This window comes from Pinus tabuliformis, chromosome 9, assembly GCF_031772625.1.
Source record: "Pinus tabuliformis cultivar Carrire ecotype Pingquan chromosome 9, CPIR1, whole genome shotgun sequence".
NCBI lineage: Eukaryota > Viridiplantae > Streptophyta > Pinopsida > Pinales > Pinaceae > Pinus > Pinus tabuliformis.
Genome location: NC_142307.1, coordinates 1,045,812,636 through 1,045,827,300, shown reverse-complemented (window position 1 = coordinate 1,045,827,300; position 14,665 = coordinate 1,045,812,636). Strand labels below are relative to the sequence as shown.

The 14,665-nt window shown below is 40.2% G+C and overlaps 3 pseudogenes; 1 reads left to right on the top strand and 2 right to left on the bottom strand.

Annotated features, from left to right (window-relative positions):
• Positions 1-14,665, top strand: part of LOC149152279 (sucrose synthase 4-like) — a 99,698-nt pseudogene that overhangs the window by 24,315 nt on the left and 60,718 nt on the right.
• On the bottom strand, positions 711-1,993 carry LOC149152281 (18S ribosomal RNA; annotated as a pseudogene).
• On the bottom strand, positions 7,583-8,410 carry LOC149152280 (18S ribosomal RNA; annotated as a pseudogene; the record flags this gene model as incomplete).

Genomic DNA, 14,665 nt, shown 5'->3' with positions numbered 1-14,665 from the left:
GATTGCCACCCTCATGCCTATTGGCAGGAAAAATTGCGATCTCGATGGAGCTCAAACCGAGGGAGGGGTTTTTCATTACTTGGACACCCAACCCTTCTGCGAGGGCATGTCGAGGAACGGTTGGGAGGACTAGGGTGGCCATCCCAATGGGTTGAAACACTCTTCATCCATCCCATACTGACCCCACCCCGACCATTTCCCTCACGAAAGGTTTGAGCTAGCAGGCGCACGCGCAACCACTCCCTCGACCCAACCACCAGCAAAAAAGCTCACCCAAGCAACACATCAACCACTGCCACCTTTTTGAGAGAACCAACAATGGAAGCCCGCACCCTTGGCCCATGCCTTCCAACGAAAAAAATACTGAGCACCACCGCTATGAATGAGTCTGAATTTATCCATTTTATTTCCCAAGCACCTCAACTGCAGCAACCATGCTCGGCCAAACAGATCGTCGGAAGGGCTCCCAAGAAATAAGCTTCCGAACCCCCTGCAGAAACACATTGGGCATAAAGAAAAACAAAGGATGGGTGGGACAAGCACAAGCATGTCTTGCAAGCACACACGAAAAAACAAGCGTTACCTCAAGACAAGCAACCCACAATGTTCTCGCAAAACACCAAACCTGCTCCCCTAGAGACAACACCACATAGTCCCACATTGCAATCAAAACCCAACTAACCCAAACCAAAAAATGAAACCCCTACTATCAATGATCCTATCGCTAGTTCACCTACGGTAACCTTGTTATGACTCCTCCTTCCTCTAAATGATAAGGTTCAATGAACTTCTCATGATGTCGACGATGGTGAACCACCATCGTTGACGCAATCTGAACACTTCATCGAATCATTCAATCAGTAGGAGCAACGGGTGGTGTGTACAAAGGGCAGGGACGTAGTCAACATGAGTTGATGACACACGCTTACTAGGAATTCCTCATTGAAGAAAAATAATTGCAATGGTCTATCCCCATCACGATGAAATTTGAGAAGATTTCCTGGTCCTCTCAAACCAGGAAGAAAAACTCGTTGGCCGCATCAGTGTACCGCGCATGCCGTCCAGAACATCTAAGGGCATCATAGACCTATTATTGCCTCAAACTTCCATGGCCTAAACGGCCATAGTCCCTTTGAGCCTGGCTGCAAATGGGAACCTTCGCGCAGCTAGTTAGCACGCTGAGGTCTCGTTCGTTATCGGAATTAACCAGACAAATCGCTCCACCAACTAAGAATGGCCATGCACCACCACCCATAAAATCAAGAAAGAGCTCTCAATCTGTTAATCCTTATTATGTCTGGACCTGGTAAGTTTCCCCGTGTTGAGTCAAATTAAGCCGCAGGATCCACTCCTAGTGGTGCCCTTCCATCAATTCATTTAAGTTTCAGCCTTGTGACCATATTCCCCCTGAAACCCAAACACTCTGATTTCTCAAAAGGTGCTGGTGGAGTCTTTAGAGCAACATCCATCGATCACTAGTCGACATCATTTATGGTTGAGACTAGGACAGTATCTGATCGTCTTCGAGCCCCCAACTTTCGTTCTTGATTAATGAAAACATCCTTGGAAAATGATTTCGTAGTGGTCTGTCTTTCATAAATCCAAGAATTTCACCTCTGACAATGAAATACGAATGCCCCCAACAGTCCCTATTAATCATTACTCCAGTCCCGAAGGCCAACATAATAGGACCAGACTCCTATCACGTTATCCCATGCTAATGTATTCAGATCATAAGCTTGCTTTGAGCACTCTAATTATTGGGTCCCTATAATACTATTGATAACCCCATTACTATTGTATTTATACCCCTTATTAATATTGTTGTGCCCCTATTGCCCCTTATTGTTATTATTGTGCCCCATAGAATCCCTCTATTGTTATTTTTGTGGCTTTATATTATTATTGTTAGGTCGGCTGGATTATATTGTGACTCCTTAGACTCCTATATATAGAAAGGAGGCTTTTTCATTTATGTAATGTAAAGGAGGTTGCCCCCTCGAAGAGGCTGAATTATAAGGCGTTGATCTATCTTTTCTTGAGCTGGTTTCATAACATTTGGTATCAGAGCTTTGGATTCTAGGGTTTCGCTTCTCCAAATAGGTCATCGTGGCATTTTCGCTATAACTTTTTTTCTGTGATGTTTCAGAAGTTGCAAAAAAAGCCCATTTGAGAAGAAATCGCGCTGAACCTTGGGTCCAAATTTTAGAGATTGTCACACTATATTTGCGGAGATATGATCTGAGGAATTTGGTCTTTTTGCAAACTCCTGAATTACATTCCAAACAGGTGACCTAGGGAAAATCGTCATAACATTCTCTCTGGGGACCGGATTGAAATTTCATAAGAAGGTATAGAAAGAGAATAGACTGTAGTTTCTTGTATGCATTTTTCAGATCCAAAGGTCGAAACAGTGACTCGTGGCACGTCGTACAAGTTCACTCTACTGAACTAGTCTATAATCAAGTCACCGTGGGAGATTTCGCATAACTCTTCCTTGGAGAATCCAATTTAGGTCAGAATTGTGGCATTGGAAAGAGGACACAGAGGGCTACTATAGGTAATAAATTCAAAACTAGATGATTGGAAAGTACAGAGATACATCAGAGGCAATATCGAGCTCCTACAAAGTGAAAAAAGGTGTGTAGATTTTCTTAAATTTTTGCTTAAGTTTGGTTTGAAAATTTATTTTGAAGGAATTCAAAGGGCATAGTAGAGCATTATTATCGGTAAATGATGCCCCGAGGAAATAAAATGGAAACACCTAGTAAGGAACCTGAAATATCTAGCATGACTCATGAAGAAGAGGAAGAAATGCAACATGATATATCAAAATTACAAGACCAAGTGCAACAATTGTCCCTTACACAAAAAGGAACAGAATCTAAGATGGATGGTTTAAAGAAAGATGTAGAAGCTAAGATGGATGGTTTAAAGAAAGGTGTGGAAGCTAAGATGGACTGTTTAAAGAAAGGCGTAGAAGCTAATATGATTGACGTGGAAGCTAATATGGATGATTTGAAGATAGATTTGAAGACAGACATGGACGAATTGAAGATAAATATGAATAAGTTGCTACAAGAAATGGGCACTAAGGGTGAAAGGGTACTAAAGAAACTCATGATGAGAATAAAAGAAATGTTAATCATGATTCCATATATGCTAATGTTGGATCGAAGACTCACCATATTCCAAAAATCGATATGAGGAAGTTTGATGGCAAGGATCCTGCCACATGGATATTACAGATGGAGCAATTCTTCGATCTCAATAATGTGCAAAACACACAAAAGGTACGTATGGAAACTTTATATTTGGAACCAAATCAGTTTGTATGGTATCAATGGCTTTGCTCTCGTAAACAATTTATCACTTGGGCAATTTTTACGGAAGAATTGATAGCACATTACGAGGATACAAAAAGCAACACTTTTTTTAGCCAATTGATAAGTCTCAAACAAAAGGGTTCAATAATGGAGCACATTGAGGAGTTCCAAAAATTGAACATAAGGGTAAAAGATATTCCAGAGGAGCATAGGATTGATGTGTTCATAGGGTCTTTAAAGGATAATATCCAACATGATGTTCACCTTTGGGAACCTGATTCATTAGAGAAGGCATTCAGGTTAGCAAGAAAAATGGAAAGCAAAATTATGGCAACCAGGAAGCATACCACTCACAACTATAAAGACGGAAGTGTTGTTTCCCCTAGTCTTCCACAAACTATAAGGTTGACACCACAAAAATTGGAAGAAAAAAGAGCAAAAGGGCTTTGTTACAGTTGTGATAGAAAATACACTAACGGTCATAAGTGTGCTGAGAAGAAATTATTCTACATAGATTGTGAAGAGGAAGAAGAAAAGGAGCAACAAAGGTCAAAAGAAGAGGATATACTCCAGGAACAAAGCCTAGAGGAAGAACAAATAAATCCGACCATATCTTGTAATGCATTGGTGGGAATTACCACTCCTCAAACCATCAAGATAGAAGGACAAATCAAGAAGAAAAAGGTAATAGTTTTGATTGATTCAGGAAGCACCCACAATTTTATTCATTGCAAGGTAGCAAAAGAATTGAATTTCTTCCTATATCTAGCACCAGAGTGTCAAGTGATGATTGCAAATGGAGGAACAATAAATTTCTCTGGAAAGTGCCATAATATCAAGCTATCCATGGGAGAATATGTATTGACTAGCCCAATGCTTTCTATTCCAAAGGGAGGTGTTGATGTTGTACTAGGAGTCCAATGGCTACAATCCCTAGGTACAATAGCTTTTAATTTTCAAGAACTTTTCATGAAATTTTCTACGGAAGGAAAGGAAGTCGAATTAAATGGTATTGCAGGGAAACCAAGAAAGATAATCAGCTCTAATGGTATGACAAATCTTCTAAAAAAGGAGCAAAGAGGTGTAATTGCACAATTATGCTCGCTAGATGTTTCCACATCGGAATCATCTATTTCTCCAGATCTCCAAAAAGTCCTGGACAATAATTCCAAGGTATTTGAGACTTCTAAAGGTCTCCCACCTATGCGCGATCATGATCATGCTATTCATCTGATTCCAAGAAGTGTCCCTCTAAACATCAAGCCGTACAGATATCCCTATGTCCAAAAGAGTGAAATTGAACATATGGTTCGAGAAATGCTAGAGGCTGGTATAATTCAACCGAGTCAAAGTTCTTTCTCTGCTCTAGTAGTATTGGTGCACAAGAAGGATGGATCATGGCGCATGTGTCCGGATTATAGGGAGCTCAGCAAGCTCACTATTAAAGATAAGTTCCCCATTCCTGTCATTGATGAATTACTGGATGAATTGCATGGATCAATTTATTTCACCAAGTTGGATCTTTGTTTAGGATATCATCAAATCAAAATGAAGATTGAAGTCATTCCAAAAGTAGCATTTAGAACTCATGAGGGTCATTATGAATTTTTGGTCATGCCTTTTGGCCTTACCAATGCACCTTCAACATTTCAAGGTTTGATGAATTCAATTTCCAAACCATTCCTTAGAAAATTTGTGTTAGTATCTTTTGATGATATACTAATCTACAGCAAGTCTTGGAAGGATCATGTTGAACATGTTGACAGGGTGCTACAACTATTGAAGGAGAAACAACTATATGCAAAAAGATCCAAATGTTTCTTTGGAGTCCAGGAGGTGGAATATTTGGGTCATATTGTATCTCATGAAGGAGTTAAGGTAGACCCTAGAAAAATTAAAGCAATTAAGGAATGGAAAATCCCCACATCCATAAAGCATCTGCGAGGATTTGTCAGGTTGACAGGGTATTATCGCAAGTTTGTTAAGAATTATGGGAGAATAGCAGCACCTCTAACAACATTATTGAAGAAAGATGCATTTTCATGGACTCCGGAAGCAACAAAGGCCTTTGAACATCTTAAAGAGGCAATGTGCCAAGCACCGGTCTTAGCTACACCGGACTTCACGAAAACCTTTATTGTGGAATGTGATGCTTCAGGAAATGGAATTGGTGTTGTTCTAATTCAAGATGAAAGACCCATTGCTTTTGAAAATCGTCCAATCAAGGGAAATTTTTTAAGCAAAGCTATTTATGAGAAGGAAATGTTGGCAATACTCCATGCACTTAAGAAATGGTGACCCTACCTAATGGGAAGACACTTCAAGGTAAAAACGGATCATGATAGCCTTAAATACTTTTTAGAACAAAGATTATCCTCTGAAGAGAAACAAAAGTGGGTCACAAAGATGTTGGGTTATGACTTTGAAATCATCTACAAAAAAGGGAAGCAGAATGTGGTGGCAGATGCACTCTCAAGAAAGGATGAGGATGTGGAAGCATTGTTGTGCGCCATTTCTATTATCCAACCAGATTGGATAAACGAAGCAAGGGAGTAATGGAAGAATGACGAAGAAGTGTGGGCACTTATTCAAAAGTTACAACAAGATTCCAGTACGTCTGATACATTTAGCTAGCAAAATGATTCGTTATGGTACAAAGATCGCTTATACCTTTGTAAGAATTCCCAGCTAAAACAAGAGATTCTTATGGAATTGCACACTTCTCCCTTAGGAGGGCACTCAGGATTTTTAAAAACTTACCACAGGGTTAAGAAGGAATTTTTTTGGAATGGCCTTAAATCAGATATTCAAAAGTTTGTGGCAGAATGTTTAGTTTGCCAACAAAATAAAGTTGAAACAATTAAGACACCGGGTCTATTACAACCTTTATCCATTCCAAGCCAACGTTGGGAGGAGGTTTCAATGGATTTTATCACATGTTTACCCAAGTCTGAGGAAAGAGTGTCATCATGGTGGTAATTGACAGACTTACCAAGTATGCACACTTTTGTGCATTATCACATCCATTTAAAGCCAGTACAGTTTCTACTGCATTTATGGAAACAATTCAAAAGCTACATGGAAACCCAAAGATTATTGTAAGTGACAGAGATCCCATTTTCACTGGAAATTTTTGGACAGAATTATTTTCTTGTCTTGGTACTCAGTTAGCTCATAGATCATCTTATCATCCTCAATATGATGGGAAAACTGAGATGGTAAACAAATGTTTGGAAGGATATCTTCGTTGCTTTGTATCTGATAAACAGACACAATGGGTTAAATGGTTGCCTCTGGCTGAATGGTGGTATAACACTTCCTTCCATACAACAACAAAAATGACCCCATTTATGGCACTTTATGGGTATCAACCACCATCCAACACATCATATTTAAGAGAAAATTCTAAGGTTCAGGCAGTGGAACATCACATCGAACATCAACAACAAGTCCTCCAACTCTTAAAGGATAACCTCGTGTTGGCACAGAATAGAATGAAACAACAGGCATATCAACATCGTAGTGAAAGAAGTTTTGATGTAGGTGATCAGGTATTCCTACGGCTACAACCATATAAGCAAATGTCCCTCAAGCAAGCTAAGAAGGATAATAAATTATCACAAAAGTATTATGGTCCGTACAAGGTGTTGCAAAAGATTGGTACTATGGCATACAAATTGGAGCTTCCTGCAGCTTCTCGATTGCACCCAGTTTTCCATGTTTCATGTTTAAAGAAGGTTATAGGCGACAAGCTCCCAGTTAAAACAATATTGCCAAAACTTGACGAGGAAGGAAAAATAATATTAGAACCGGAAGCAGTCACAAAAACAAGAACTCGACAGCTACGAAATCGTTCAATTTCAGAGTATCTTATCAAGTGGAAGAACCTATCCGCTGAAGATTCCACATGGGAGGATGAGAATTTTATGCAGAAGTATCCAGAACTACCCAAGTGTTGAGGACAACACTTTTTTGAAGGAGAGGGGCATTTTGGGTCCCTATAATACTAGTGATTACCCCATTACTATTGAAGTTATACACCTTATTAATATTGTTGTGCCCCTATTGCCCCCATATTGTTATTATTGTGCCCCATAAAATCCCTCTATTGTTATTTTTGTGGCTTTATATAATTATTGTTAGGTCGGATGGATTATATTGTGACTCCTTAGACTCTTATATATAGAAAGGAGGTTTTGTCATTGGAATCATCCAAGAATTTTTCATTTTATAATGTAAAGGAGGTTGCCCCCTCGAAGAGGCTAAATTCTAAGGCGTTGATCTATCTTTTCTATCTTTTCTTGAGTTGGTTTCATAACACTAATTTTTTCAAAGTAAAAGCGTCAGAGCCACGACCCAACCAATTAAGGCCAAGAGCACACCATTGACAAAAGGGACGGAAGGGCAGGTGCACACCGAGTAGGTGGACCGACCTTTATGACCCAAGATCCAACTACGAACTTTCTAACTGTAACAACTTAAATATACGCTATTGGAGCTGGAATTACCGCGGCTGCAGGCACTAGACTTTCCCTCCAATGGATCCTCGTTAAGGGATTTAGATTGTACTCATTCCAATTACCAAACTTGATAGCCCAGTATTATTATTTATTGTCACTACCTCCCCATGTCAGGATTGGGTAATTTGCGTGCCTGTTGCCTTCCTTGGATGTGGTAGCCATTTCTCAGGCTCCCTCTCCGGAATCGAACCCTAATTCTCTATCACCTATCACCACCATGGTAGGCCTCTATCCTGCCATCAAAAGTTGATAGGGCAGAAATTTGAATGAAGCATCACCAACACAATGGCTGTGTGATCCGTCGAGTTATCATGATTCATCGGAGAAGTGGGCAAGCCCGTGCCGGCCTTTTATCTAAAAAATGCATCCCTTCCAAAGAGTCGAGACTTGGTTCATGTATTAGCTCTAGAATTACTACGGTTATCCGAATAGTATGGTACCATCAAAAAAACTATAACTGATTTAATGAGCCATCTGCAATTTCACAGTTTGAATTAGTTCATACTTAGAAATGCATGGCTTAATCTTTGAGACAAGCATATGACTACTGGCAGGATCAACCGGGTAGCACCCTCCCACTTCAAAGGGCATTTTGGGCACTCTCTTACCAAGAGCCAACCTAAACACCCATCAAGTCAAAGAGATGTCAAAATATCATGTTAAACTTTTATGCCTTGCACCTCTTGCATCCCAAGAAGGAAGCACGCGCAACATGCCAAGGACATGGCGAACAAATGGGTAGACCTACCAAGCCAAAATGCACCAAGGCCACTTCAGAGTTTGCAACCATGCCCCAACCAACAAGAAAATGAGCAATCACTCACCCAATCCCTTAGAAATTCCTTCAAAAGCCTCCACGCCCCGCATCGAGGACACCTAGGAGTCCACCCAGACAAAAGCAATGGTGGACCTCAATCTCCCAATCGCCTGCGATAGCCTCGATGCAAAGGAAAAAAATGGAGAACAACCAACCATGCAACCTCTATATTATAAATGAGCCCCAATCCTCCCCGCGCCGCACCGAGGCCACCAAGGAATCCACTCGGACAACAGAAATGATGGACCTCGATCTCCCGATCGCTTGTGGTAGCCTCAATGCGAAGGAAAAGGGAGGAAATAAAAAGAGGATGACCAACCACAAATCCCATCATAGAGAGGCCATACAAACCTCCCCGCCACACACTGATTCCACCTAGGAGTCCACCTAGACAGCAGCAATAGTGGACCTCGATCGGATGATCGCCTATGGCAGCCTCGACACAAAGGCAAGGGAAGGAAATAATACAAGACAAATTGAGCTCGCAACCACCCTTAGAAATGCCCCCCAACCCTCCCCTCCCCACACATAGGCCACCTAGGAGTCCACCCAGACAGCAGAAATGATGGACCTCGATCATGTTGTCATGCGGAAAGAGTCAATTTTGCGGACAAAACCGACCTCCCTAGAAGCTAAGGCTTTCTAGTGACAAACAAGACAATTAAACACTATCTTTCCCTAAATATGCGTTTAGAATACAAGTAATCAGGTGTTTATAACATACCTTTAGTCCAACGCTTTGTAGTAGTCCAACCTCGCCGATCCGGATGAGCTCGTCCTTCTCTTCGAAACCTGCATTCACTAACAAGCCAAAAGATTACATAGCACCTGACTAACTTATAAAATAACACATATTCATCATACAGACCAAGGAGTATATGAAACAAATCATGTATAACAACTTGTTGAGAAAAATGAGCTTAATTGTATTAAGTGGAAACAAAAGAAACCATTACAACCTAAGTCTTGGTGTTGTGCAGGTCCCTCCCAGGGTCCAGCAAGAGTTTTCCTTTACTTTGATCAGCTCACCCACTTCTAAATGAAGCTAAGAAAGGATGGGAATCTCTCCTCTCAAGCTTTATAAGGGAGTCCTAATCTCAGCAGCATCTACCCTTAGGAATGTTCAGCTTTCAACCTCCCCTCCCTCTAGCCCAATGCCTATATTTATAGTGCTTTGGAGGAAGTTAATCAGGTCCACCATGAATGGGATAAGCCCCTCTTTCAATGGGATAGCTCCCCTCTTCATGGGATAAGTTCCTCTTACATAGGGATGCATGAACCATCTGGAGGCACTCAATCCACGTCAAACCATCTTCTAGAATGCTCTAGAAATGACAACAAGTAACTTTTTTGAAGTGAAACTTACGCCTTTTAACCTTTACAGGAGTACGCACCCACCCCTTTACAGACAGAGCGTACAAGTACGCAGGTATTGTGAACTTGGGGTGCGTACACGCAGGTAAGGCTAAGAGAAACTGCGTAACCAGAGTTAATTGAATTTTTAAGGACTTTCTCTCTTTCTTGGAGTTTGACATGAGGAGCAGAGGTATGAGACTTGCCAAGGAGGATAGTGTGATAGTTGATAGAGCCATACTAACTGCAAATAGTCATGGTGACAAATTTTAGTGTAACAGATTGCCCCCTAAAGTACGAAGCCTGTAGTAGATTTAGGGTTTCATATCATCTAGGAAGGGTGAAGTACTTTATCATTTCAAGGATTATCTTGTGGAGAGCCCGGTTGGAACCTGCAAGTATTCAACACAAAATACATGTATGAGATCATATCATCGCTGAGGTAGGCATTCCCATACTCAGATCAAAAACTTTAACTAGCAAACTAACTACTGCTCTGATACAGGAATGATTTCGCAGTACATCATAATCATAGACTCATGTAGACACAGTATGGATGCAACCATCTGTTTATAGTTAGTCTATTTATACAATGAATACAAAACTCCTCGCAGCCTGGATTGTGGAAACTAGATCCAGGGTCTTCATTTCTACTTCCCAAAATAGTACAATTCTATCCATGCGAATAAATGAGTTGATGTCAAGCATGGTAGAAACCACTTGATTACCAGCCAATGATGTAAACTATTAACAAGTGTGATAGAAACCACCAGTGATGTCAATGGTTCTCAAAGTACCCAGTATAATCCATGAGATGTGAATGAATGTGTTGATGTCGAACATGTCACGGAATCCTTCGATCGAAAGTCAATGATGTAAACTGTCGTTGAAGGCGAGAAATCTACCATTGATGCATGCGGATCTCAAGGTACTGACGATTTCTAGATCATCTTTCTAGATAATGTGCTGATGTCGATAGAAAGCGATCCGTCGTAGGCAAGCCCACAACACGAAATCATAAATCAAGTTGAAGAAATGTAGTTGTAAGGACTAACTCAGGGATGGTCAAAATGGATGACAGGTATTTTGCAGATGAATGGCTTGTTTGCAGCGACCTCTTGAACACATAACGACACAACAGATGGCTTGGTAACGTTTGACCCAAAGTTCATACCCGGCTGAAGACTTTCAATGTGGTTCAATCAACTGTGAGGCAAAGGATTTCCCAATCCAGGTGAATGAAAAGTGTCGTGTTCAAGAGTGGTGATAAGGTTTCTTCTCAGACAAAGGATAACAAATAGGCTCACTTTTCTCTCTTTTCCCCCACCATTTCTGGCAAGTACCTCTTTATTTTTTACAAGCTTGAGGAGGATAACATATGCTTGATTATAAGCTAATCCTTCAGATGAGTCCAACTTAGTTTAGATTCGAACCCTAAGAAGGAGTGGTCCGTTCCTGTTTGTAATCGAACAGGTCCTTTACTGTGAAATTTTAACGAGTCCAGTATAGGAGAAACTCGGCGTTTTTCAATTTTAGAGAGTCTGAAAAACTTAAGAAGACTCCAGGGTTGAACTTTTTCGTAAATTTGTGTCTCCCAAGCCCGAAAAAGTATAAAATAATACTTGAGAGAACCGCTTGGTTTTTTACGACCAAGGATTTCTTTCATAGTTAGTGTCTTTGACCTGAAAAGTAAAAAGCGATCAAGGACACGTCGCTTTATTTCCAGTATCGAGTTTGAAACGACAAAAACCCGGCAATCTTTTCCTGTTTTTACGGTCAAAAAAGGGCTATAAGGGGACCGTCTTTTAATTCCGTTTTAACGAGTGTAAAAGAAACGCTCAGCAATCTTTTCATGTTTTAGGAGTCAGAAAAGGGCTTAAAGATGACTCTAAGGTTTCACCTTTTCGTAAGTTTTAATGAGTTTGAAAAAAATGATAAAAATGTACTCATTTGGCCGACTTTCAATTTAATTTACGAGCAGGAAAAGATGGAAAGAACTCGGCATTTTCATTTGTTTTACGAGAATGAAAGATAGCAAAATAATCTTGAGATTTTCATGAGTTTAACGAGTCTTGAAAATAACTGAAATTGACTCGAGATAGGTTTCATCTTTACAAAAGCTTGAAACAGAGAAAAACTATGCTTCATAGTAGTTTCATTTTTACACAAGCTTGAAACAGAAAGAAAACTGTGCTTGATGCCCCCTAAGTGTAACGGCTAGAGCGCATGCCTCCCAACTGCATTTCATTCAACTAAGTACAAGCTGGATGGAATGAAGGTTCATTTACGAGATCATTTGAAAGACTCAACCTAAAACTGTAAGAAAATTATGTAAAAAACTGAAATAACTAACCTAAATATACAACCTAAATTTTATGAGATCTAGTCAAATTCTCGACCCAAGTAGAGGAGGATTTGTTTCATTTTTTAACGAGCATGACACAGGAAAAGAACTATGCTCGGATTTGGTTTCATGTTTATGCAAGCTTGAAACGAAAAACTATGCTTGTTATAAGTTCACATGCCCCTAGCATAATGACACAAAACGAGGTACATGCCCCCCAAGCTTCATTGCATTCAATGAGGTGGATGGAATGAAGCTTTACTTTCAAGATCTTGGAAAGACTTGTGGGAGTTGTTTCATTTTTTAAACGAGCTTGACACAAGATAAGGAACTATGCTCATAACTACTCTCTACAATCTACCTACTTAACCTACCCTTGTTTCATTTTTTAATGAGCTCGACACAAGACAAGGAACTATGCTCAAAAGGTTCGCATGCCCCCAGTATAATGATGCAAAGCGAGGTACATGCCCCCCAGCCTTCATTGCATTCAACCAAATGGATGGAATGAAGGTTTACTTTCAATATTTAACTTGAAAAGGGAGTTGTTTCATTTTTAAGGAGGTTGACACAAGAAAAGAACTATCCTCATACCTGATTCATTTTTTAACGAGGTTGACTCAGTAACAGGAACTATCCTCGCAATCCTACTTTCTACAATCTACCTACATATCCTAAAATCTACCTGATTCATTTTTTAATGAGGTTGACTCAGTAAAAGAACTATCCTCTAACCTGATTCATTTTTTAACGAGGTTGACACAGGAAAAGAACTGTCCTCATACACACTGATTCATTTTTTAATGAGGTTGACACAGTAAAAGGAACTTTCCTCAGCAATCCTACTTTCTACAATCTACCTACATATCCTAAAATCTACCTGATTCATTTTTTAATGAGGTTGACTCAGTAAAAGAACTATCCTCTAACCTGATTCATTTTTTAACGAGGTTGACACAGGAAAAGAACTGTCCTCATACACACTAATTCATTTTTTAACGAGGTTGACACAGTAAAAGGAACTTTCCTCAGCAACATTGATCATGGCTTCCAACTGGAAGAAAGACATGTCAATGGACACACCTTGATCATGGCTTCCAAGAGGTCTTCATCAGAAGGAAGAATACTTCTCTGGAAGGAACACATGTCAAGGGACTCAAAAGGGATAAGAACATCGTGTTCAAATAATCCCATAGAGTTTTCCATGTCAATTACCGGATCTAAATCAAAGGAAGATGAGAAAACAGTGAGAGGCTCACTTACATCGGTAACCGAAAACATGGGACTGGTTGCCACATAATTAACCCATGGCAGGGTAGATACCACTTTAGAATCAGGAACATTTAGGGGTGTCTTATTATTGGTAGTCGAAACAAGACTAGGGAACGAAAGCTGGTCTACAGTCACAATACTGCCATTGTTAGGGAAAGACATCACGCGAAAGAGTGTCGATACGACAACTTTCATTGCATAAACATAGTCTCGCCCAAGGAGTAAATTAAAATCCAAGGGACCTTGAACTACCATAAGATCTATAGAGACAGTTTTACCTTCCAAGGTAATAGAAAACATAGGAAGGATCCCTAAAGGTTCACTAATGGTTCTGTTAAAAGCTTTCAGATTTTGCGTAATAGGCGCAAGCTGAGGGGAACCCAAAGCTTTCCAAACAGTTGAGGATAAAATACTAAAAGAAGCACCTTCATCTACCTAAGTACGATGTATGTCCCTACCACCAGCCTTGACAATGATTTGGAAAGGGATGGAGGAAGGAAGACAAGGTTCTGTCAGTCTATTCCAATCAAAGGAAAAGACCTCAGTACTTGGAGGGGGTTCTGTAGAAATAGGTGAAATGCCCCCCAGCATAGAAGAATCTGATGTAACAAGAAGAACTTGAACGGTATGAAGTTCACTCTCTAAAGGGAAAGTGGGATCGATCGAATGTGAAATTGAATCGACCACTTGATCAACTAATGGATCATCAACCTGATTGACATGTGTTCCACTCTCCAATGAAAGAGCGTGATTGACTGTACTTGAAATTAGATCAATCACTCGGTTGGGAGAAAGTTTACGGTAACCAGTTGGAAATTCTTGCTGTGGAACAGTAAGGTTTTCCAAAAATGTTGAGGCTTCATCCATGTGAGGGCAAATGTGAGTTTGATGACTCCCTTTGCATAACTTACAAGGAAACCTAACTGTACCCTTTTTCCCAGGAACCTGACTATCACTGGTTGATGGATCAATGGAAAGTTGATGAGATTTTTCTGACCATACTTCCAAGACCTTTGGAATACCAGGACAATTG